Source organism: Monodelphis domestica, chromosome 2 (genome assembly GCF_027887165.1).
Source record: "Monodelphis domestica isolate mMonDom1 chromosome 2, mMonDom1.pri, whole genome shotgun sequence".
Taxonomy (NCBI): Eukaryota; Metazoa; Chordata; class Mammalia; order Didelphimorphia; family Didelphidae; genus Monodelphis; species Monodelphis domestica.
The window spans coordinates 18,884,289-18,911,716 of record NC_077228.1 but is presented as its reverse complement, the minus strand read 5'-3'; the positions used below and the strand labels follow the sequence as shown (position 1 = coordinate 18,911,716).

Below are 27,428 nucleotides of genomic sequence, written 5' to 3'. Positions count from 1 at the left end.
CTGCCTTTTGTCCTTCCTTTTCTTTCTTTCTTTCTTTCTTTCTTTCTTTCTTTCTTTCTTTCTTTCTTTCTTTCTTTCTTTCTTTCTTTCTTTCTTTCTTTCTTTCTTTCTTTCTTTCTTTCTTTCTTTCTTTCTTTCTTTCTTTCTTTCTTTCTTTCTTTCTTTCTTTCTTCTTTCCCTCCTCCCTCCCTCCCTCCCTCCCTTCCTTCCTTCCTTCCTTCCTTCCTTCCTTCCTTCCTTCCTTCCTTCCTTCCTTCCTTCCTTCCTTCCTTTCTTTCTTTCTTTCTTTCTTTCTTTCTTTCTTTCTTTCTTTTCTTTCTTTTCTCTCCTCTCTCTCTCTCTCTCTTACGTGCGCGCGCGCACACACACACACACACACACACACACACACACCTCTGGTTTTTTTAATTTCTTTTTTCTCTTTCTCTTTCTTTCTTTCCAGTTCTGAATCAGACAGAACTGGTAGAGAGAGATACCCACCATTTCCTGACCAAGACTTTTCTAAGAGAATTGCCCCTTCTGAAGATCAAAGTTCAAAGAAATGGCAAACACCAACCTACATCCAGACAACCTTAGAGAAATAAGTGGAGAGTGTAAGTCATTTGTAATGGTGATTCCATTGAAGCCTTCTCCCATTCCCAACACTGGAGAGGCCTTTTCCTGTGGGAAATGCTCATTGATTGGATTCCCAGAATGACCTAACCCCCTCTCACTCTTAAGGTGCCACTGAACATTGGCAAATCAACCATCCAGTGTGGGTTGCCTGATATGACCTGGGGTGACTAGCAAGTGAATGACAATTATTTTTGGTCTGGGCTTCCTGCCTGGGTTCTACTGATGGAACATTGGTGTAATTACTGCCTATGAGGACTTTTGCTTGCCGCAAGGCTCATTAAAGTGTCCGTATTAATATCCACAGGAATACTTTCAACAAAACCTTTTGTTCTTGGAGCAGGGGACTTACAGGAACTGTCTTGGCTTTCCAAATTTAATTGTCTAACTACAGTGCTGTCTCAGCATTTTCAATTATTTTTTTTCTTTCAAACTCTCATTGCCAAAAATCCTTCTCTGGCATACCCTGATGATTAGCTTATATTTCAGCCAAGGGCCAGGGGAAGGGAGGCTTTATCACACTGTGGGGTGAGGGGAGTTGAAATGCTGTCCATTTGAATAGCTTCAACAGTTATTTATTGTACATTAGTCTGGAGCAGAGCTTGTTGGAGCTTTGGAGGAAGGGAAGTGAATAGCCCATTTTTCTTTGAAGATGTAGATGAAAACAAATATTGAGATTTTTACAGTCTTCTCTTTTTCCACAACAAAGGTATTCCCTTGTTTCAGATTCTTCTTAAGGATATACTTGGAGTTGTCATTGCCTTCTGTCTCACCATCACCATATCTCTACCTTTGTCAGTTCAATTTCATCAACACACAACCTTTTACTAATCAGAGCATCAGAGACGTAAGGATGAAATTGAATTGAGTAAATATTTATTATGTGTCTAAGATGTGCCAGGCAAGGCACAAATAATAAGAAGAAAGTCCCTGCCCTCAAGGAGCTTTCCATTTAATGGAGAAGACAACACAAGAAGAGGTGGAAGGAGGTTGGAGATCAAGGACAACTCAGCACAGGGGCAGGATGCTCCATGAAGTAAAATCAAGCGGTTGGAAAAAGATGAGCTACTTAGAAAGTTCTGAGCCTTCGAGGTATAAAGAGGACTTGGAAGAAGGTGATGGCTATACCTTCCATCCCTCCAGTCAGAGGAGAGAGCAGAGTGAGAGAGTCAGGAAGGCACTGAGTCACCATGCATGGTGGTGGGGCTTTGGGTGGCCATTTTATGCTGGGGGAAGGCATGATGTTCCACAGAATTGAAACCAAGAAGAATTGCTGATAGAAAATGAACAATTATTTTAAAGAAATCTCAGAGGCCATCATTTTACAGAGGAGGAAACAGGTTCCAAAAATACCAGTCTAGGATCAATGCTCTAATGTCAGGAAGGGGGAATTCTAAGGTCAGCTGGTACCACTGCCTTGTTTTACAGATGAGGAAACTGAGGTCCAGAGAGGTTAGCTGATGGTACCATAACATCCCAATCTACAACTGGTAGGGACTTCAGGGGATGGAAAGAAAGGAGAGAAACATTTATGTTTCACTGTGTCACTTGGCAAAGAGTAACTCTTGGCTCACAGTGTCAGTCACTTGGCAAAGAGTAACTCTTTTTACTCTTCACAATGACCCTGGGAGATACATATGAATAGTACCACCATTTTATAGTTAAAACTGAGGCACACAGAGATTAGGTGATTTACCTAAGATCACATAGCTAGTAAGTGTCTGAGGTCAAATTTGAACTCAGGACTTTTTGACTTGAGGCTCAGCCAATTATCCACTTTGCCACCTCACCACTTTGGAAGCCAAATTCAAGTCCAATCACTTCATTGAAAAGAGAGGAGAAAGGACTTGTGTAATATTACATAGATATTAGGTGGCAGCCTTGGATTTGCATTCAGGTCCTCTGCCTCCAGTTTTTTCACTGGACCATATTCTAGATCCTAGGAATAAAAAATAAAAAAATAAAAAAAAGTCCTTTTCTTCAAGTGGCTTTTATTTTACTGAAGGGGAAAGTGTTTATCATGTATGTGGGTAAACAAATACAAAGTTACTTTATGGAGTTAAAGGAGAGTGAAATCACAGAGTTGCAATGTTAACTATAATGAAGAATGTCAGTGGTGAAAGAATACTTACTACTACTACTACTACTACTACTACTACTACTACTACTACTACTACCACCACCACCACCTTCACTACTACTACTACTACTACTACCACCACCACTACTACTACTACTACTACTACCACCACCACCACCTTCACTACTACTGTTGCTGCTGTTGCTGCTGCTACTGCTACTACTACTACCAATACCACTACCACCACCACTACTACCACCACTACCACCACTACTACCACAACCACCACCATCACTATTACTACTACTACTAGCACCACCACCACCTTTTTTACTACTATTACTACTACTACTACTACAACCACCACTACCACCAGTACCGCCACCACTACTACTACCACAACCAGCACTGTCACTATTAATACTACTACTAGCACCACCACCACCTTCTCTACTACCACTACTACTACTACCACTACTACTACCACTACTATTACTACTACTACTACTACTACTACTACTACTACTACTACTACTACTACTACTACTACTACTACTGCTAGCATTTTCAGAGTGCTCTAAGGTTTGCAAAACCTTTTGCTTATGTTAAACTTATTTGTTCCTCACAACCACCTGGGAAGGTAGGTGCTGTCATTATCCTCCCCCCACAAAGATGAAGCTGCGGTAGATAAGTGCCTTGCCCAGGGTCACACACAGCTTATAAGTATCTGAGTCTAGATTTGAACTCGGGACATCCTGACTCCAGGTCCAGGACTCCTAGCTCCCAAAGGCTAGGCAGAAACTAGATGCTGAAGGTTTTAGTTTATATTCTCCACAGCCAATGGGGGATAGGCTGCTTTTTGGGCAAGGCAATCATATGGCCAGGTCTGTACTCTAGAACAATCAATAGCTGGCACCTTCAGGGATGATATACTAGAGAGAGGGCAGAGCAGAAGTAGAGACTAATTTAAGAGGCTATCACAATCTTTTAGGCAAGAAGTGATGAGAGGTTGATCTAGGGTTCTGGCTATGGGATTGTGAGCTCCTTGAAGGCAGGGACTGTTCATTTTTCTTTGTATCCTGAATGTTTGACAAATACTAAATGCTTAATACTTGCCATGACTTCCTGAGAGGGGGAACTATGTTGCAAAGGTAGAAGTATCAGAAGAAAGAAATTGGGGAAGTGAGGGAAAGATGAATTAGATGATTCTGATTTTGAGAACGTGGGTGCACAGAAGGATGATGATGATGATCTAAAAAAAAGAAGGGGAATGAGTAGGAAAGGGGGCTTCAGGAGGAAAGATCTCTCTTGTTTTGATTGGATTTGAGCCTATGGGATATCTACATATTTAGCAGGAAACTCCTCATGCCAGATGTGAGCTTAATAGAGAAATGAAGGCTCTATAATGGGGAGTTGGGAGGAAACTTGGAGAAAATGATTCCATCTAAGGGAAGCTGAGATCAGGAAGACAAGCTTGCACAGGAAAAGAGAAGAGCCCCCAGGACAGAAGCTGGGTTGTAGCATAGTGAGGATGATCCAGCAAAGGCAGGGAAAAACCAGGAGAAAGCTCTGTTCAGAACCCTTGGAGAGAAGATAGCATTGAGCATCAATAGTATTCAAGATACAGAAAGTTGGCAAAGAAGAGGAGGAGAACTAAGAAAAGGGTTTAGCACAAGTTTGTTAGGGGAAGACTCCAACTTCACAGTGAACAGGTGAGAGAAAAGAACAACAGCTGCGTGGAGGGGATGGGAGCATCAAGTGAAATTGATGGTTTTTAAAGGATGGGGCACATCTTTGGGTAAGGAGGAAGGAACGCTAGGACAGAGATGGTGAAAATTAGGAGGGGGAAGGATGAGGATGGACAGGATGAACTCCTGGCAAAAATGAGGAGGATTAGAGGGAGGGGATGATCTTGGCAAGGAATAGGACCACATCTGCCTCAAAGAGAGTCAGTCACAGAGCCATAGCATTTTCAAGTTGGAAGGGAGCTTAGAGTTCACCCAATCTAACCCCATTATTTTTAGAGATAAAGAAACTGAGGCCCATAATGGGGAAGGGACTTCTTACCCAAGCTCAGGCCCTTGGCTGACTTTTCCCTGAATTTCAGGACTATTTAAATAACAAAGCCACAAATCCCCCTCTGGCACAGTCAATGCTCCCTTAAATGGGAACTGAACAGAAACAAGTTGCTAAATAACAAAGATGTTAAGAAAAACAGAGCTGGGTCTGGCTTTTCATTTTCTGACTGACCAAAATAGACTGGGCCCAATCAAAAGTTGGAGAAAAACTGCTCTGAAACGTCCCCAAATTCTAGAAAAATGCCTTTTCCCAGATTTACATTTGAGAAAGGTTTATCCTCTCATTTGTAAACTGTTCACCATCAAAGGACACAGGGCTTAGCGCTGGAAGGTTAGGGAAGGTTCAAGTCCAGTGTTAAGGTCTATTGGAGGGTAGCTAGGTAGCTTATTGGATTGAGAGCCAGGCCTAGAAAAAGGAGGTCCTGGGTTCAAGTTTAACCTCAGATGCTTCCTAGCTGTGTGACTCCGGACAAGTCACTTAACCTCCATCGCCTAGACTTTTACTGTTTTTCTGCCTTGGAACCAAAAACACAGTATTGATTCTAAGACAGAAGGTAAGCGTTTTTTTTTTTTTTAAAGACCTATATGACTTGAGAAGAAGCCTCTTAAAATCTTTGGGTCTCAGTTTCCTTATCTATAAAAAGGAAGGGTGAGGGTAAATCTAGATGACCTATAGCTAAATTTTTTGATTCTACAAGGAGTCATGATCACTTTCTATCCTATCTCAGGGCTTGAATTAATTTCAGTATCAGGTTGAGAGTTTCAAACTCAGCTTCCCTTAGCATGGGGTTGCCTGGTCCCTCTGGTCCCAAGTTCTTTCATAAACCCCATCAGTCATCTCCTTTGTTTTCCATTTTTTTCTCCTTTCCTCTTTCCTTCCTTCATTCCTGGCAGGGATTGTTTTTCTGCTACCCTGGAGACTGAGGGGAAAGACAGGTATAAAGCTATTGTTAGAAAGGAAGAAAAATGGGCCCCTTTTCTTTGGGGTTCAAACCATCCTGTGAGAGGAAGGAAAGAACAATCAGCCTATGAGGGCATTTATTCCCTGGATTACATGAACTGATGGCATCCTCTTCTACCAGTTTCCAGTGGGGGCCCTTTAGGATCTCCAAAACCCCATTTCCAGAGCCATTCTATAGAGAGGTGAAGTCATGCTCTGTTCAATCTTCTAGGTGGTCTTATGGAAAGAGAATTGAAAAAATCCATGAGAGACCTAGTTTTAATCTAGTCATAGCTGCTGACTGGCTCCATAATCTTGAGTAACTCATCTATTCTCCCTGAGCCCAGGTCCCCATCCATTACATGGAGGCCATTCAATATTAGTTGAAATGAACATAGAATATCAGAATATAAAACCTAGACTATGAGAGCTAAAATAGTCCTTAGAACATAAGATTTTGGAATATAGTGTATAGAATAGTAGAAAATAAATTGGTAAAAGGTAGATACACTGGAAAGGACCCTAGAACAAAGAATATGAAAACTGAACTAGATCTTAGATCATAAGATACTAGAATATAGTCTATAGAATGTTAGAACATAGAATGGAGAAGATAGAGAGCACCCTATGGACATGGAATGTGAAAACATGGAATTTAAAGGACTAAAAGGACCTTTCTTGATCCCGATTAATTTTCAGTTTTTATTGGAAAGAAAAGTGATTCATTCTACACACTTATTGGAAATCCCTGCGTGGTGATAAAGATGTTCAGGGCAGGGGGTTATGTTATAGGTTACCTTACTGTCACTTATTCTGCAGTTGTGATTATTCAGTTGTATTCACCTTTTCCTGACTCCATTTGGAGTTTTCTTGGCAAAGATACTGGAGTAGTTTGTCATCTACTTTTTTCAATCAATTAAGGCAAATAGAGGTTAAGTGACTTGTCCAGGGTCACACAGTTACTGAGTGTCTGAGACCAGATTTGAACTCAGGTCTCCCTGACTGCTGGCCCAGCACTTTATCCTGGGAACCATCTAGTTCCCACCCAACAGTGGCCAATAGCCAAATTGTCATTTTGTAATGGCACAACACACAACTCATCTTTCAGAAAACCAACAATGAAACAAAATCAAACAATAGAATCTCAAGAGTCCCACAAGAAGAATTCCTGTAAGTAAATAGGACAATAAATGCCAATATAAATGACCAACAAGGCCGTCAGCTTCAAACTATTCAGACATGAATGGCCAAAGTTTAAAACCATTTTAAGTATGGAAAGGTAGCCATCATGGACACATCTCAATGATCTTTGAAAAGAAATGATTTGCTATTTGTAGTGGAGGTACTGATATTCAGCAAACACTACCATCTCCTAAGACTGCTTTCCTAAGAATAACAAGCAGTGATTTTTAAAAAATTATTTATTTTTAAGTATTTTTCCAAGATTACATAATTCATGTTGTTTCCTTCCCCTCTTCCCTTCACTTCCCAGAACTGACAAGCAATTCCACTGGGTTATATGTATCCCAGTAATATATATAGTAATATGTATTATCACTCAAATCCTATTTCCATATTATTCATTTTTGTAACAGAGTAATCTTTTAAACAAACAAACAAAAAACAACCCCAAGTTCTATACCCATATAAACAAGTAATTAATCATGTTTTTCTTCTGTGGCTCTAATCCCACAGTTCTTTCTCTAGATGTTGATAACATTGTTTCTCATAAGTCTCTCAGGATTGTCCTGGATCATTGCATTGCTTTTAGTATCAAAGTTGATTATATTTGATTATCTCACAATGTTTCAGTTACTGTGTACAATGTTCTCCTGGTTCTGCTCATTTCACTCTGCATCAGTTCATAGAAGTTTTCTCAGTTTTTATAAAAATCTATATTAGATAAAAATAATTCCAGTTTGATGGGCAAGGCCAATCTAAACATACACTTAACTTCTGATCCTCTGAACTTAAATCAGTGGGGTCAGTAAAGCAATTAAAACATATTTTTCTCAAACAAATGAGAGCAGTTTCGATCTGGGATGGGGGAATGGTCTGGGAAATTGGGATAAGATCATGATTCTGACTGCCTGATCCTCATTCCTTGTAGGCTATAGGGGGAAAAAAACCTTCCCTGAGCCTCAGTTTTATTAAATTGAATTAGGAAGATATTTTCTTTCTCTGAACCTTAATGTCTTCCTCTGAAAAATAAGGCTAGATTGAAAAATCTTGAAATTTCATTTCACTTCTAACCTTTTATAATTTAATATGTTTCCTTCTCCTTTTCCAAGATGGAACCTTCTATGTTGAATATTTTTAAAGTCCTTTCTGGTTCCTTCTAGCTTCTAACATTTGATGTCTTATGTGTTGTCACATTTTGTTTTCCAGAATCTCTCTTGGTTTTCCAGTTAAATATCTTTTTATGAAATCTGGTTTTGGTATCTTTGCATAGGAGAAAAAGTCCTTGCTAATGAGTAGCTCATCTACATTACTAAATCCCAGTTAGTAAATCACTTTCCCTGACTATATAATCTTCCGTTTTCTCATCTTTAGACTGAAGGGATTGGACTAGATGACATCTAGGATCTAAAGATGAGCTGATAAGAGTTTTTAAAGGTCTTATTGAAATAGTTAAAAAAAAACCCATAAAATTGGGAACATCAAGCAAAATGGTAGCCAGACAAAGTTTGAAATTATTCCAGTGCAAGATGTTTATGTCTGCCACAATCAAATGAATACGGTCTGCAATGAGTGCAGGCTGTTTTCCCTTATTTGGAGAGGGGAAAGGAAGGGACACCAGGAACATCCCTTTACTCTTCTGGTGGTCAGTGAGCCTGATGACTTTGTATATCTCTGCTTCATTGAAATCCAATTCATGAGCAAGTCAATACATCAACCTTGTGATGCCATTGGTCCTCTTTGAAAATGGAGGACGAACCACAAGGACAATATCAAAAGCATTGTGCTTCCAACCATCACCCCACTTCCAACAATAACAACAAAATAGAAACAAAAGAAGACAAATTGGTAACAAACTTCCAAGAATAAATAAAAGGATCCAAAGCGGCTGAGGATTTACTTGACCTTTTGTCAGGAAACTGGAGGAAGAATGTCACACTGAGGGAGAAGGGAAAGAAAATTACAATAATATACTGGGAGCTAAAAAACAGATTTGCAGCTCTTCCTGAAGAGGAAGGGGCTAGATACTCAGAGGAGGAAGCAGCTGCATGAGTCCTCTACACAGAATGACAGAGGAGAGCTATGGAAGCTGACAAGTTCAGAGGAAAAGGAAAAGAGTAGGAGTGGCAAGTTTCTCTCTTTTTGAGGATACTGAGGCAGCTAGATTTGAACATCCTAACAAGCAGAGAGAGGTCTGCTGTCTTTCCAGGCTGTGTATCTAAGACATAATGGTGAATTTTCAAAGACTTCTTAAAATGGATGTCTAGTACCTTTTTTCTAGGGATTAATGATCTGTGTAACACTGGGAAAGTTATTTAATCTGTATCTCAGTTTCCTTAACTGTAAAATGGGGTTAATAAAAGCATCTCCCTCCCAGTGACGTTGTGAGGATCCAGTGAGAAATTTGTATAAAGTGCTTAGCACAACATGTGACACTTAGTAGGCACTCTATAAATGCTTATTTGCTTTCCTTTTTTCCTGTCTCCTTCATGCTATAAAAAGCTTCTTTTCTTGACCCTTCTATGCCAGCTATTTTTCTCCTATCTCTCTCTTTTTGTTGTTAAACTCCTAGAGAAGGTCATCTCTAATAGATGCCTACACTTCCTTTCTTCTCACTCTTCTCTAAACTCTTTGCAGTTGTCTTCTGACGTCATCCTTAACCCAAACTGCTCTCTCCAAAGTTACTAAGAGTTCTTAATTGCCAAATGGAATGCCCTTTCCTCAGTCCTCATCCTTCTACCTCTTTATACGGTCTTCAGAACTGTTGATCTGTGCTTAAACTGGAGATCCCATAGACCTTGTAAACTCAATGCGCAACCTCTTCTTGATATTTTCCTACTATCTGTCTTTGTCCTTTACTGTCTGTGGCTGAGAGTTCTGGAAGCTGTAGCTGCTGATTCAACTGCCCCCATAGCCTATGTGTGCAGCCTACCTTAGCATGATGTTCTGGACTCTACTTCTATCCCGGTGCTGTAGACTCCTGTTGATCTTATAAGTTATGTTGGTCTGAAAATTGTTTCACCCTCTCCTTTTGTGGGTTCTGCCACTCCAGAATTCATTTTGAGGCATTATGTAATAGTTGTTTTGATATTTTAAAAAGGGTAATTTGGTAGAGAGCATGTGGATCTGTATACCTTCTCCACCATCTTGGCTCCTTCCCCATAAAGACATCTTAAACTTAAATCAGCACATCCAGAACTGACTCTCTCTATAGCCCTTTCCTCTTTTAAAAAAGTAAAACCCTTATCTTTTGTCTTAGTATTGGTTATAAGGCAGAAGAACAATAAGGGCTAGGCAACTGGGGTTAAGTGACTTGTCCAAGGTCACACAAATAGGAAGAACCCTCTCTTCCTAACTTCTCTATTACAATCAAACATACTCCCATCTTCCATGTCCTTCAGACTTATTAAGTAGGAATCATCCCTTAATTCTATCCTTTCCTTTCCTTTCCTTTCTTTTGGTGGGCATTTGTGTAGGCAGCAGAGAAATAGTCAATAAACAGGAAGATATTGAAGATTAAAGGGGGAGGCAATGATGAATGTGTGAGTAATCTGCTGGAAAAGATAGGAGTGGATGATATCAAAGCTATGAGTAGAGGGTTTGGTCTTTGCAAGGAGCAGGGTCACATCTTCATTAGAGCCTATTGTAAAGAGGAGAAAAAGTGATGTCAAGATGTTCTGAAATGTCAAATGGGGGAGAAGAGAGACCTAATGCCAGGTAGTCTCTACTTTTATAAAAATATATGACATGATTTATTCTTATCTAGTCATTTTTCAGTCATGTCTTCATTTGGGGTTTTCTTGGCAAAAAATACTAGAGTGGTTTTCCATTTCCTTCTCCAGATCATTTTATAAATTAAAAAATGGAAGCAAATAGGGTTAAGTGATTTGCCCAGGATTACACAGCTACTAAGTGTCTAAGGCTAGATTTGAACTCAGGAAGATGAGTGTTCCTGTTTTGTGTTCAGAGTGTTCAGATTTGGTGCTCTATCTATTGTGCCACCTTCTTCCCAGTGCCACTTAGATGGTGTAATGAATAGGGCCCTGGATTTGGAGACAGGAAGATCTAGGTGCATATCTCACATCAGATATTTGCTAGTAGTGAAGTAACTTTTCTGAATCTCAGCTTCAAAATAAAAGGGCTGGACTCAGTGGTCTTTAAGGCCCCCTGTGGTTCTAAGTCTGTGATCTAATGGTCCTGCTAAAGAGATGTCCACTGTTGAAAAGGAGGGATGTTGGAGCACACATGGTAAGAGATGAGACAATTTAGGACAGCTGTTAGGAACCATGAAAGAGAGGCTCAACTAAAGAAAAGCTTTAAAAAGTTTACTTTTCACAGTGAGGATCCAATGGATATTAGATTACATGAATTTGGGATGGCCTTTGTGGGAATGAAATTCTGAAGAACAAGCGGGAAGAAATTCCAATGAGAAAGAACAATGGGAGTTTTCTGAAGATACGCTTAGGGATGCACAAAGAATGTACCAATTTACATTTTTAAAAGTATGTATAGAAAAATGAAATGGGTAAAATGGATTGAATATGAGTGTGGCACCATCTTGTAAGAATAGTATTAGTGATGGGAAAGCTTAAGACAACCCGAGACAAAAAAATGTGTTTTAGCAATATGGAGAGAAAAGTATGATCAAAGAAGAGATTGGACCAATAAATGATGAGATAGTGGACAATAGAGATCAGGTAGATGTGCTTAATTTTAATTTTACTTTTGTTTTCTCTATCAAGTAGAATGATTCCTGAATCAAATATGTCAGAATAAAAATGAGTAATGGAGACGTGACATCCAAGATGAGTAAGGGGATAGTAAGAGAACAGCTAACTTGCTAGCTGTTTCCCTAATGAATTTAAGGCATTTGGCCCAGACGCACTATGTCTTCTGGTCCTGGAAGAACTGATAGATATATCACCAAGACAGTACCATTCATAGACAAAAGATAACAAAAAACAAGTGTAGTACACCCTCTTACACTTGAACCCATGCCCACCTCTAACATGGAAGCTTTTTTTAGGGAGGGTCCTTAGAAGTAGGCTTGATGGAGGGGACTTCCTCCACTTCCAATTTTAAAGTATGTGTAGATATCCTGACAGGTGGCCATAATGACTCAGGGGCTCACAATGTGGCAATAAAAAGTCATTCAATTGGCTGATGAACCAGAACTTCTTGGATATAATAAAGGGGCAATGCCTGTTCCTCAGCCAGACTCTGTTTGCTGACTTCAAAATTCAAGGACAGCTGTCTGAAATGCTCAGAGGGTAAGGCAGGGGAGGGATGCAGCTCCCCAATTGCTGGTGGCCTCACAGGCAAACTTGTGCCTGGGATGGAGCCTCTTCCATTTGTGTCTCAATTCCTTTGGTCCAGGGTCTTACTTATTTATTTAAAATATCTATGTAGCTAATAATTAAAATATTTATGTATTTTCATGTATTCATTTGTTTGTTTATTTCTTGATGGGGAGAACCCTTAGATTGGGGCCAAAAAGAGAAGTAGCCTGGGTGGGGATATGGGCCAGGACTGAGACTGGGGAGCCTACTACTCCTACTGAAAGAAGATGCTGCTGATGCTGAACTTAGAGAAGCTATGAGCACAGTTAAAGGGTCCAGGGAGGGACAGAGATGTTTAACTCTTGTAGACAGCCAAATGGTTTCTAACTAGACAGGAAATATCCCAAAGAGCAGAACAAAAAAGGAGCAGAACAAATCTCTGTCTCTGTCTCTCTCTCTTTCTCTCTGTGTCTCCCTATCTCTGTCTCTCTCTCTCTTTTCTCTCTTTCTCTTTTTCTTTGTCTTTCTCTCCTATCTTTCTCTTTTTCTCTCTCTGTCTCTCTGCAAGTTATAGGTCAATGGGTTTGATCTTGAGTACAGGGAACATTCTAGAACACATCATTAATGAGAGGATCAACCTTCAGAAAAGGATATAACAATTGCAAAGAGCCCATATATTTTCAATAATGGTGGGTTTTACCAGATTATTTTTTCCCATTGCTTGATAGGGCATTTATCTAATGGATCAAGGAATACCTACAAATAGGATACCCATTTAAAAAAAATTGATAAAATATCTCATCCTAATGTGACTCAAAAGGGGGTGTAGACCTTCCTGTCACTAGGAGTCTTTAAACATAGGATGCTATTGATCAAATTCTCAAATTATATGGAGGTTGGAATTATGTGGAATTACCATAAATTGTACCTCTTTTTCCTTTGGGAAAGAAATGTTTTTAAAGAGCCCCACCCTTTGAGTGGGCACATATGCACTATGGGAGGATTCCCGTGGCTCCCAGGGGACCCAGAAGATGCTTGTCTCGTGTTCTCCGAGACTCCTGGCACCATGAAATCTCACCTTTGACCCAGGATGAGGTCAAGTCTGTCCAACTAGAGAGAGCGAGAAGGAGTGACATGACCAGGGGTTTTAAGAGAGGGTCTCCATCCCTTTCTACTGACTGAGTCCCCATGCTGGAAATGCTCTGCCTTCTTCCCTCCTCTTCTTAGACTCCCTGAAAGCTTCCTTCAAGATTCAGCTCAAACACCTTTTTCTTCAGGAGATCTTCCCAGTCTTTCCCAGTCTTCCTACCTCAGAATGCCTTCTTTCAGGTGACTTTCCATTTATATCTTGTGTATATGTTGTTGTAGGGTGGGAGCCAGAGCCTGGGAATCTGACCCACGACTGCCTTCAATATAAAGGAGCAAAAGAAGCTCCAGTTCTCCCATGGGAGAACTGGCACATGGCCTTGGGCCATCTTGGGCTCTCTGCCTTCTTTGTTCCCTTAGTATATAATACCTCGCCCGGCCCGGGTTAGTGTGAGGATCCACTGGACTTTGTCTTACTGCCATTTTGTGCTGGCCTCTTGGGAATGAGCTCCCTCAGTAACCCTAATAAAACCTATTAATAACTAACCTGATGTGGATCTTTCTGTCTCTGGTATCTCGGTCTTCTCTTGGAAGGTCTGTCATTCGACAACTGGCACAACAGAGTCTGCATCCTTACAGTTGTCTCCTCGTTAGATCATAAATGCCTTGAGTGCAGGGACAGCGGGTTTGATTCTGGTCCCCCTGGATTTGCTTTTTCTTTGCACTGCTCATCAGCATTCCTCACACACAATGGATGTGTTCAGTTGATGGGTTGATATGGCAGGGTAAGACCAGGAATCCCCTTGAAAGAGATCCAGGAAAGGTTGGGTGGTGGAGCATGAGAAGCTGCCTTCCTCTCTCTCTTCGAGGCAGGCTCAGTGGATCGAGTCAGGCAGGAACTGAGTCCAAATGATGTCTTTTCTGTTTACTGTGGGATCCCAACTAAGTCCTGGTGTAGTTTCCTTATCTGTGAAAAAGGGGGTTAAGAAAGACACTCACCTTACAATTTTTGTAACCCCAACAACAGTTACTGTGAGGATTAAATGAGTTAATATATAGAAAACACTTTGCCAAATCTTAAAAAAGCATTATATAAAACCCAACTATTACTACTACTACCACTACTGCTACCATTACTACTACCACTATTACTACTATAACAACAACTACTACTACTACCACCACTATTACTACTACAACAAGTACTAACACTACTACCACCACCACTACCATTACCATTACTACTACTACTATTGCCACTATTACTACTATAACAACTACTACTACTACCACTACCATTACTATTACTACTACCATTATTACTACTATTACTACTACTCTACTACTACTCTTACTACCACCACTATCAGTACCACTACCATTACCATTACTACTACCATTATTACTACTACTACTACCATCACTACTACTACCATTACCATTACTACTACTACCACTATTACTACTATAACAACTATTACTACTACTACTATTACTACTACCCTTTCCACTACCTCTTCCATTACCATTACCATTATCACTACCATTACTATGACTACCACTATTACTACTACACTACTACTACTACTATTACTACTACTACCACTACCACTACTATAACAACTATTACTACTACTACTATTACTACTACCCTTTCCACTACCTCTTCCATTACCATTACCATTATCACTACCATTACTACGACTACCACTATTACTACTACACTACTACTACTACTATTACTACTACTACCACTACCACTACTACTACCATTATTTTCTGTTCTCTAACTTAGTCTCTAACCCCAATGCTCTGGAATCCCACGGATCACATGAGATGAAAAAGGCCTTTTCAAGTCCCAGGAATCCGAGCTGGTAGTGGTAGCTGACACTTTCAATCAATGGAGTGGAATCCCATGGTCAGCCATTCTTTCTATCCAAACAGATCAGAGTTATCTCAACTCTAGCTGAAGCAAATAGAATCTGGCAGCTCCAGTTTAGACATTAATTACTTCAAAAAGTTACCTTTGTAGGTGCCCAAGGCTGTGCCCTCTATCAGTTCAGCAAAGCCAGAGTTCCACAGTTGAAGAGAAACACACACACACACAAACACAATCACAAAAACACCCTCTACACTTGTTTTAGGGGGGCTGTTGCTCCAAGAAAAAATAACCAGATTAGGTGTTTCTGTCAAATTCTTTAAAGCCAAGATGACTACTAACTGGAACACTGAAGCTCTGAAGGTTTGGCCAAAGCTCCACTAGCCAGGGGCAGCTCGTGGCTTGTCAGTCTCTTCCACTGCAGCAGGCAACAGCTGTCTTGGATTCCTCCTCCTTGAAACAGTCGCTGCTGCACAGAGAATGTAGATCACTTTGTTCTTGAGATTAGCAGACCAGGCAAGGTCTGGACCGACACAATGTTAGCTCATCGTCATCGTCTTTCATTTTTTTGATAATGATTCCAGCAAGGTTCAGTCAAAATGGTGGCTCCCTTTGAAGCCACGATGGCCATTTTTAATAGATTTGGTTCCGTGTGTGGGGGACGATCATTCCAAAGTAATCAACTGATATTTAAGAGTTGTAATGCCATTATTACATCCTGAGGCTGAGGCTTAACAAAGAAAGAAGTGCCTGGGCTGGGTCTTTACTGAACCGACTTTGATGAAAAGTAGATCGATGGGTTTTATCAGAAAGATGAGCTTCAGAGTTATTAGGGACCTTAGAAGTCATCTGGTATCCGACCAATTTTACTGAAAAGTGAATCATTCTCCTAATCCCCCTTTCTGATTTTGTTCACATTTTAATCTCCTAATTAATCAACCAGCAAACATATTAAATGCCTGTTACATCATGGGCTCCGAGAGGAGAGATGAGGATCCAAAGTCAAAAGGAAAACTCTCCCCTCCAAAAGCAAACTGAGCTCACATCCCCATTCTGGGTTCACAGGGGCTGCCACTGAGGTTTAGCTCGATATAGAAATCAGCTGCCTAAGATTTGTGAAAAGTAGATTCTCTTTCAAGCAATCCACAAACAATACAATACAATACATGTATTTTATTCTTGTATAATATATTGGATATGGCATAGAACATAATATATAAGTGCCTTCTCTGTGCAGGCAGGGTATGGTAGTAGTAGGTACCAGGATGCAAAGACAAAAGTGAAGGAGTCGCTCCTGGGAAATGAGCAGGCTGAGGAAGCCAGTGGTTAGGGTTTTTCAAGGAGAGCCAATATCCATGTCAACTTCCCCAGGTTTGAAGGCAAGAGTTGAGAAGAGAAACCTTGTAAGCCAGGTATCAGACCCATTGAGGAAGGAAGGGACATGACCTGGAGGTCCTTAGACAATCCTTACCAGCACGTGAATGGGGCGGGAGACATACGTAGCAGGAGCCTCAAAGAAAGGGAGGTTCCTGAGTGAAGGAGGGGATGGAGACGAACCTAGAAATGGCAGCAGGGAGCAAGAAGTATTCCAAGTCCCCAACCTTTATGGATGAGCCAAGGAGAATGGGTGAAGGTGCAGCCAGTCCTGGAAAGGGCGGTCAGTGGAGCTTCTCTGGGAGAGCCAGGCTTCAGTAGTAGCCAGAAGGTTAGAGGGAGGACTGGAGTGAAGATGCTACAGACAGGAAACAAAGACAGGTGAACCGTTCGGGGTCACATAGAGACAAACGACATACACGAAGCAGGTGACATGGCTCTTGTCTTGGAGTTCTGCACGGTTCCTCCCTGCCCTGGTGATTTATTTTTATTGTGATTTAAAAAAATTCTGGCCATATGAGGTCAGCTCCTCCTTCCAGATTTCTCTAAATTAGATGCAGCTGGATGACTTCTGGCCCATGCAGACAGCATTAGTATCTAAGGAAATTAGGTCTCTAAGTGGATGGACAGGCTCCCTTCCCCACCCCCTCTCCTACCTTCTTCCAGATGCTCAGGGCTGAGGGGGTCGCTAGATGATGGGCGGGTGGGCAGGCGGGCAGAGATGCCTTCTATGTGGAGGCTCTGGTTTTTAATCACTGGATTCCCACAGCCTTAGACCCTGAAGAGTCTGAAAGATGGATGGTATTTGATACTGGTAATTAATGGCTGTAGAAACTCATCCAGATGAAAGAACTTAAGCCATGGGCTTGGGCTTGGGCTTTGTGTTTTGTTCTTTTTCATCTCTTGGAGGTTTTAAAGAAAATGCTCTCCAAAGAAAATATCTGGTTTCTTCCATCTTTACAAAGTGGCATGGTGGAAAGAGCTTTGGAGTTGTTGTCGGTAGCCTTGAACTCGAGTCCTAGCTTTACATTTAACTCGCTAGACCACTTTAGGTGAGGCACATGATCTCCCTCCATCAGTAACTTCACCTGTTAAATGGGGAGCAGTGCCTGGGACACCATACACCATACCTCCAGGAATGATTGACTGGGAACCACCTCAGAAGCCATATGGTACATTCAAGAAGTGACTTTCTCAAGCGCTTGAGGACAGAGATCCATTTTTGTCAAGGCATCCCCAGTGTTGAGGAAAGCACAGGATGATCCATGATTGATGCACTTATTATACATACCTGTGAGTATTTCATCTCCCCGACCCCCAAATAGGAGGGCCAGATATTCTTTACCTCAGCAATACAGAAAGATAGTCTTGTCCTCGGTCTTGCCGTTACTCATACATGCACCCCCGCCATGTTCAAGAATCCTGAAATCCCCCTCTCTGACTGTAATTTATTAGCTTTTCATTCCTTTCTGTCTCTGTCTCGTTGCCATCCCTTCTACGACTTTACTCTTCGTCCATACAGATGGAGCCCACCAATCAGAGGTGTCCCTCAGAAGTCTGTGTTGGGTCCTCTTCTCTTCTCCCTCTATACTACTTCACTTGGGGATCTCAGCAGTTCCCATGGATTTAATTCCCATCGTTGTGCTGATGACTCTCAAATCTGCCTTTCCTGCTTCAACCTCTCCACTGACTTCCAATCTCTCATCTCCAACTGCCTTTCAGACATCTTGATTTGGATGTCCAGTAGACATCTTAAACTCAATATTGTTCCAAAGTAATTCATTTCCTTTCCCCCACCACTTCCCTATTATATAGAGAACAACATCATCCTCTCAGGCTCGCCATTTCACAACCAAGGAGTCATCCTAGAGTTCTCTCTATCTCTACCCCCTTTAGCCAATATCTCTCAAATATGCCTCCTTCTTTCCTCTGACACTGGCATCACCCAGGTACAGGCCCTTGTCACTTCCCACCTGGATTATTGCAGTAGCCTGATGGTGAATCTGCCTATCTCCAGGCTCTTCCCACTCCAGCCCATCCTCCATTCAGCTGCCAAAGAGATTTTCCTAAAACGTATGTCTGACCATGCCACTCCCCTACTGGATCAACCCCAACAGCTTTCTATTGCCTCCAGGAGCAAATACAGAGTTCTTTGTTTGGTCTTCCAAGTCTCTCATATTCTAACCCCCTCCTATTTGTCCAGTTTTCTTGTACCTTATCCTCTTCCATGCACTCTGTGATTCACAAACCAGACCATCTAACTCTTGGCATTTTTTCTGGCTGTAACCCCCTCTCTGCACCCCACCCCAGACAATCCTGAAATGTTCTTCCTCCTCTGCTCTGACTACTGACCTCTTTGACTTCTTTTATGCCCAAATGAAAAAATTTTTTTGGGGGGGGAACAAATCATTTAACTGTTTGCCTCAGTTTCCTCATCTGTAAAATGAGCTAGAGAAAAAAAATGGCAAACTACTCTAGTTATCTTTCCTGAAAAATAAAACCCTAAATTAAAAGTTGCACAGGGGGCAGCTGGGTAGCTCAGTGGATTGAGAACCAGGCCTAGAGACGGGAGGTCCTAGGTTCAAATCTGGCCTCAGCCACTTCCTAGCTGTGTGACCCTGGGCAAGTCACTTGACCCTCATTGCCTAGCCCTTACCACTCTTCTGCCTTGGAGCCAATACACAGTATTGACTCCAAGACAGAAGGTGAGGGTTTAAAAAAGAAAAGTTGCACAATTGAAAAATGACTGGAGAAGACCAAAAACCCTACATCCTATGGAAAGCTTTCCTTATGTCCTTTTTATTGTGGTGCCTTCCTTCTATAATATTGATCGCATGTATAACTTGTTTATATGTATTTATTTGCTTGTTGTGTTCTCCATTAAACTGTAAGCTTCTTGGGGTCAGGGATTGCCTTTTGCCTCTATTTGTATTCCCAACACTTAGCTCACTTCTTGGCATATGATAGGTGCTTAAAATATTTATTGGTTATATGAATGAATAAATGGTTTTGATTTCTAAAGCCTCTTCCAATTTTGATATGCCATTCTTCTTTTTTTAAACCCTCACCTTCCATCTTGGAATCAATACCGTGTATTGGTTCCAAGTCAGAAGAGTGGTAAGGGCTAGGCAATGGGGATTAAGTGACTTGCCCAGGGACACACAGCTGGGAAGTGTCAGAAGCCATATTTGAACCCAGGACCTCCAGTCTCTAGGTCTGACTCTCAATCCACTGAGCTACCCAGCTTCACCCCGACATGTCATTATTCTAACATCTCTCCAAGACCTAAAATTTAATGTTCCAAGGTCTTTCTAGGCTCAAATATTTTATATTCTAAGATCCTTCCTACCTCTGATATACAAGGTCTTAAGAGAATTCTTATTTTTTTTTAAACCCTTAACTTCCATCTTAGAATCAATACTGTGTATTGGTTCCAAGGCAGGGGAGTGGTATGGGCTAGGCAGTGGAGGTTAAGTGACTTGCCCAGGGTTACACAGCTGGGAAGTATCTGAGGCGAGATTTGAACCCAGGACCTTTCCGCCTGACTCTTGATCCACTGAGCCACCCAGCTGCCTAAGAGAATTTTTAAGAACTCATAATTTAATTGGATTTAAGAGGTTTCCAGAGAGTGCTAGCCATTTTTAGGTCTATTTTAATATCTTTTTCACCTTTCACATTCTTTGTACACTAAGGTTCTTCTAGTTCTTATAGTCTGTTCTAAAGTTGATCTGACATTCTCTGCTCTAAGGTACCTCTGTACCCTAAAATTCTGTTCTAATTTCTAATGGGTGTTTTCAGGGCCTTTTTAGTAGCAGCATTCTGTGACACAAGTAGATTTTTGGAAAGATTATTTGTAAACAATAAAATAAAACACAGTCCTAATTTCCCTTTACTACTTCTACTTAGATATTCCTAAAGTCTCTACTTGATTTTTGTTTTTTTAAAAATAGAAATAATGAAAAAGATCTGATTAGGAATTGGTGACATTCAGAGAATATGTCCTGGGTTCGGAATAGTTCCAGTTGCCTTTTTCAAAGTGCCTGTAAAATATTGGCAAGCCACTTCCAGCATATTCTGAGCATCAATTTTAACCTACACAAAAGAGAGGATCAGATAATTTCTTTGATTCTTTTCGTATCTGAGATCTTGATGGAAAGAGTGCTGGATGGGCTGGAGGCTTGGGAGATGTGGATCCTGATTCTGTCTGGCATTCCTGTCGATGATCCATATGGATTTAGAATACTCTCTTTTCCCCCTCTTTTACCTACTCCCCCTAATTAATGTCTCATTTATAAATAAGAGAGTTGAGTTGCAGGGTCTCCAAAGCCCATCTCTTTTAAGAATAGCATTTCAGGGGGCAGCTCGGTAGCTCTGATTGAGAGCCAGGCCTAGAGAGGGGAGGTCCTGGGTTCAAATCTGATCTCAGACACTTCCTAGCTGTGTGACCCTGGGCAAGTCACTTAATCCCCCTTGCCTAGCCCTTACCACTCTTCAGCCTTGGAGCCAATACACAGGACTGACTCCAAGACAGAAGGTAAGGGTTTTTAAAAAAATAATAAAATAAAATTAAAAAAAAGAATAGCATTTCATTTTTTATCCTCAATCAGATGACCTTGAATTCACTTTGTGTGTTCTGCTTTTGAGTAGATGTTTACTTGTTATCTTTTCTATTAGAATATGAGCTTCTAGAGGGAAGGAATTATTTTTATTTTTTAATTTGTGTTCCTAAAGCTTAGTAAAGTGACTGGAACATAGTTAAGTTCTTAATACATTCTTGATTAATCAATGGATTTGTAGCAACAGGTCAAAGGGTACTTCCTCCTCCCCTCCCCACTTTTATTGGACTAATAGTTTGGGTTCCCAAAAGGTGTTGATCACTTCTCCCCAATGGGTTCTAGGTGGGTGGTTAGGATTTTCTAATATTGTCACCCACAAGCCCCCACAAGTGTGTTGCCAATATCATTAGCTATTTGGTATCGAAGAGATAGCCAGAGTGACCAGTTTTTAGAAAGGGGTAACTTCACTGCTGTAGTATAGTAAGAAAACTTTGTACCCTCTCTGCCCCCCCCCCAAATCTCCTCAAAAGTCTTATAACCTAATTAAGTAATATCATAGATAATCTAATTTTCTGGGTCAGAATAAAATTCTAGTTATTTGCCTCAATATTGAGTCTGGCGAGGGCGAAGTTCCAAGCATTCCAATCTCCCTAGATGGGCAACTAGGTTGAACAATGGTTAGAGCACTGGATCTGGAGTCAGGAAGATCTGAGTTTAGATATGGATTCAGATAATTAGCAATAATGGATAGATAGAATTATCTATATAGTCAGAGATAGATAAAGGGCTGGACTTGAGATCTAGAAGACCTGTGTTCTGATTCTTCCTCAGGTACCAACTGTGTCAAGTCACTTAACCTCTATCTCAATGTCCTTAACTAGGAAATAGGAATAATAATAGCACTTACCTTTCAGAATTGGTATGAAAATCAACCACAATATTTGGAAAGTGCTTTGCAAACCTGAAAGTTATGTATCAGAAACATACACACATACACATATACATACATACATACATTATCTATTGATATTTTTATATCTGATCTTCGATTTCTTCCACTCTAAATTCTGTGATCCAAATTTTCTTGAAACCTTTTGAATTTGTCTGAAGGATCTTCAGTGGCCATCCAGTGAAATTTGTAGCTTAATGAGCATTCTCTCCATAATGCAGCTAACAAATAATCCTCCGGTGTTTGCCTGAAGATCTCAAGGGAAAGAGAAGCCATGATCACTCAAAGACTCCTATTGGATTTTATTTTTATTATTTTTTAAACTCTTAACTTCCATCTTAGAATCAGTACTGTGTATTAGTTCTAAGGCAGAAGAGTGGTAAGGGCTAAGCAATGGGATGTGTGACTTGCTCAGGTTCACACAGGTGGGCAGTATCTGAGTTCAAATTTGAACCCAGAACCTCCCATCTCTAGGCCTGGCTCTCAAACTACTGAATCATCCAACAGACCCCCTCCATTGGATTTTAAAGTCACATTTAATAGGTGGGGAATTTTTCCGGATATCAAGTCTAATTTTGACTCTACAATGTCTCCTCGTTACTTCTTGACCCTCTTGGGTCAAGGAGGAAAACACAGATTCTACACTCTTTTCACTTGATCTCAATCATTCCAGCCCAAGACTTTGATGATAGATAGAAAGTTAACGGTGGCTATTCCAGATCCTTCTCCTTGTTTTCTTACCAACCCCAAAGTACCAGATTTAGGGAAGTCAACAACAAGCATTTCTGAAGAGCTCAGGAATTGTGCTAAGAGCTAGAAAGTCAACCCCTGCCTTCAAGGAGCTTACAGTGGAATGGGGGGGGGACCATTTATAAAAGGAAGCTGAAAAGCAGGCACACCCCAATGGGGCCATGGTAGAGAAAGTCAAGAGCATGAGGAGTGGAGGCTGGCTAGGAATGAGGACTCCCGAGGAGGAATTGAGAGAACCACAATGGGATGGAGGCAGAGCCTTGCTGAAGTCTGGACTGTGATTGCACGCGTGAAGTGATCGCATTCTTTGTTGGACTCCAAACCAGTTTGGGATTCTATAAGGCTGAGGCTGAAGCTGCCAAGTCCCGCTCCCTTAATTGGTCCCGTCTTCTGGGGATGATTGTGAGCATGCGATGTTTAGTCTACTGTTTGATTCCTGTGAGTCCAGATTGAAAGCCCTTTGCTGAAGTGTTTTGACTTTGGAATCCAGAACAAAAGGCCTTCCCCAAGCATTTCTGGTTATGTCTTCTAAGCTTATTATCTCATCCAAAGTTGACTTAGCATTTTAGCCACCTTGACCAATACTGCCACAACAAAAGGTTCCCAACAAGATGTGTCGGTCTCTCTCTCTCTTCATGTCTCTTCCACAGTGTCCATGAAAGGAGGTTCAGAAGTACTATCTATGTGTCCTACTAGTATAGATGTGGGGTGCAAGTAAAGTGTGTAAAACAATGGATTCTGAGTCAGAAGACCTGAGTTTCAATTTAATTTCTACCTTAATGACCTTGGAAAACTCATTCTATCTTTCCAGGTCTCAGTTTCTCATTTGTCAAATGGGGATAACAACATTTTTCTCTTGTTAAATTTTACATGCTTAAAAAACCCCACCAACTTCATTATGTTACACAACAATCTTCTAGTTTGTTCTTTTGTCATCAGAATAAAGTGTTTCCAAGTATAATAATACCAGTATTACTTATCTGGAGGTGGAAGGGACCTTAGAGTCCAAGCTGGCCCAATCTCCTCATTTTGTATGACAAGGAAACTGAGCCACATGTTGGTTAAGTGACTTGGCCAAGGTCAATAAGATAGTAAGAATAACTTTTTGAATCCAGACCCTCAGACTTTAGGGCTACTGTTCTCTCTACTATTCCATTTTGTTTATTGATTCATAGAGGAATAAGAGTCAGATGGAGCTTTAGAGACCATCTCATCCCTTCCTTTGATTCTTTTATTTTCCCACAGAGGAGGAAAGCCAGACTGAGTATTTAAGTAAATTGTCCTTGGTCCTATTATAGGTGTCATCTGAGTTCCTCCTCTGACTTTGGAGCCATTGCTCTCTCCACTGTGCCATTGTGATCATAGGACATAGGATCATTGAATCCTGGATTCAGAGTTACAAGAGACCTTCCAGATCATCTCATCTAGGGCTTCTCGAGCTGAGGTTTGTGAATTTTTACTTAAAAATTTGTGTATTTTGTTAACTTTATTCTAATATAATTAATTGATTTCTTTGTGATCCTGTACATTTTATTTCATGCATTTAAAATGTGATTCTGAGAGTAGATTGCCAAGAAACTGGCAAGCACGCCTTCAGTGCTTTCCACCAGTTAGGCGCCACACTAAGTTTTACCGTGGGCTTCCCCAGACTGACAGTACCCGGCACATCGAAGAGCACATCCCAGCTTCAGGATCCACAAATGAAGTCAAAGAATACAAGGTCTCTGCTAGGCACTGGCTACAAAAAGACAGAAATGAAATAGTCCTTGCCTTCAAGGAACTCATTCTAGCAAGGGAGACAACATCTGCACAACTGAATAAAATAAATGCACTGGAATGGAAAGAAATTTCAAGAGGGTGAGAGTGCTACTACCTAAGGGAGAAAGGGAAACACTGTGGAGGAAGGAATGAAGTAGAGACAGCATATTTGAAAAAAAACAGTTTTAAAAGGAGCAGGATGCTCCCAAGGATAAGCAGTGACAACCCTGTGGGACAAGATGAGGCAAAATATGAAGGAGGAAGTGGGTGATGGGATGCATTCATAGGTGCCAGGAGCAAATAACAGTGGGAGGGGGGAAATCTAACATTGTACTCAGGCAGATCACTCTTCAAGCAAGTAAGGAGCCAGATAGTGCTCTGTTTGCCCATGAGGACACAGCTCTCTCCCTTGCTATGGTTTGGCCATCCTCCCTACGGAAATCAAAAATTGTCAGGCTTTCCCCATCCCTAGAGTTCCCTAGAGCTGGCAAGCCTATACACCGTCTTCATGGGCTTTGGTAAGGGGCTTCAGGCTAATATGACTTGTAGCAGTATTATATGAAAGGAGAGTCAGATGCAATAGGACCAGAAGGTGAAGTGGGGACCAGGTGAGGTGGAAGGGCTTTAAAGGCTGGACTGAGAATTTTGTATTTGATTCTAGAGGCAATTGGGAGGCTCTAGACATTTTTTCAGCGAGAGAGAGAGAGAGAGAGAGAGAGAGAGAGAGAGAGAGAGAGAGAGAGAGAGAGAGAGAGAGAGAGAGAGAGAGAGAAAGAGAGAGAGAATGACTTGACCAAGGGCTCTGTATGGGAAAACACCAGTTGGGCTTAGAAAGCTGCTTCCTAAGTGGATGGTTCCATCATTTATTAGTTCATGACCCTGGACCAATTATCCGATTATCCGACCTTCCTCAGACAGTTCTTTAGCTTCAAAATGAGAGCAATCATAATCTTGCTCCCAACTTTTCAGAGATGTCGTAAGGAAAGAGCTTTGTGAACCTTAAAGTCCCAAAGAATGGGAAGACTAATAATAATAACAATTAATAAGGATCACATGGAAACCAAGCTAAGCCCTTGGCTTCCAGAGCATCCCTGCCTCCGCCGATGGCCCCCCAGCCTATTCCCCTATAGATAAGCGTGTAATCACCGTGTCGAGAGATGAAGGGGATTGTGCTTGGGGGGCTTGTGTAAATAACTCTTTGGGTGGAGAGAGAGATTTGCAGCAGCTGGCTTAAGTTTTCTCGCAGTGATTGGAGCCACACGGCTGAGATCTCTCAGCTTCCCGGGTCTTATCCATTTACCAGAGTTCATTCACAGTTCAGAGGTCAAGGTGTTTGGGAGTCTGGAAAGAATCTTAAAGGCTCAAAAGAAGAGTCCTTGAATGGAGGCTCTCAGGGAGCCTTCCCGATTCTGGAGCATAATCGAACAGTAGATCTTCAATTTAATTTACTAAACGTTTAGCAGAAAGCCATCACTCAAAGGTGGTGGTTACTGAGTTTGTTGTTTAGTCATACAGTTATGCCCAACTCTTTGTGACCCAATGGGATATAGTGTCCATGGAGTTTTCTTGGAAAAAATTCTGGAATGGTTTTGCCATTTCCTTCTCCAGTGAACCAGGGTAATCTTGTGTAATCTTGTGAATGTAACAGACTAAGGGACAGAAGACTGAGTTTGAGCCCCCAACCCATTATTTCCTCTCTATATCGTTGGGGGAGCCACTTACTTTGGAGGGCATTGAGTCACTCTTCCTTATCCATACAATGGACAACAATAACGGGGCCATCTCAACTCTTTCCAGTTTTCTCTTGGCTTTTCTAGTCTGTTCTGGATTGCCTCCAATTCTGACATTGTGGGTTACACGGTCTAATTTATCATAGTCTAAGGCCATTTCTAATTATGATGCTTCACAATGGAAAAGTTCCTTCAACTCTCCATAATCTAGCATTATATAGTCTAAGGTTTCTCCAAAGTCTACCGTGCTATGTTCTGTGATCCTTTTACATGGTCTAATTTATCATAATCTAAGGCTATTTCTAATTAAAATGCTTCATAATACAAAAATTCCTTTAACTCTCCATAGTCTAGCATTATATATTCTCAGGTTTCTTTAAAGTCTAACGTTCTATGTTCTATGATTCTTTCTAGCACTAATTCTAGGTTTGGTTTTATGGATAAGATGAAATTATACATATAATATTCAAAGCACTTTTTAATATATATGTTAATTCTCCACATAAAAGTAGCTATTATTAATCTAGGTTTTAAATCCCATAGCCCAAGCCTCATCCGTAGCTCTAGTGTTCTATGTTCCTTGTTTGCTACTAGCACTAAAATTCCAGGGTTGCCGTGAAGATAAAGTTAGACCACACACCACCACTTGTCTGAATTGGAAAGAATCTTGGAACATAGATTGAAGGAGTTGGATGGATGCTCAGAGATAATTGAATCCAACTCTCTAATTTTATTTGTTTGTGAAATTAACTTTTCTACTTTAAAATATGATCAGATATTTTTATTTTCCCTCCTACTTCTCTACCCACCCCATTGGAAAATAAAGTAAAAATAAAATCTTTGTAACAAAATATGCATATTCGAACAAAATAAATGTTCAAGTTGGCCAGATCCCCAAATGTGGCTCATTCTGCACACTGAGTCCATCACTTCTCTGTCAGAAGATGGGTAGCATTCTCAGTCATAGTTCTCCAAAATCATGGCTGATCATTGTCCAACTCTCTCTATGTTGAGGGGAAAAGGGTGAACTTCGACATTTTACCTCTTTCAGCAGGGCGGTACTTGGCTCAGGGGAGTCCAATTGTTGCATTCCATTTTGACTTCCAGTCTTCTAAATTTCTACAGGCTACCACCTCTTTATACTTTCATCCATGATAGGACTTGTCTGTGGGGTGATG

At 40.9% G+C, this 27,428-nt stretch overlaps 1 long non-coding RNA gene across 1 annotated transcript; it reads right to left on the bottom strand.

The window, feature by feature from the left end:
- Window positions 1–219: 219 nt before the first annotated feature.
- On the bottom strand, window positions 220–27,266 carry LOC130457042 (uncharacterized). The gene is made up of 3 exons (XR_008916026.1): window positions 26,243–27,266; window positions 22,079–22,267; window positions 220–14,221 (listed from the first exon to the last, which is right to left on the bottom strand). It is a non-coding gene; the product is annotated as an uncharacterized LOC130457042 (long non-coding RNA).
- Between the last annotated feature and the right edge of the window lie 162 nt (window positions 27,267–27,428).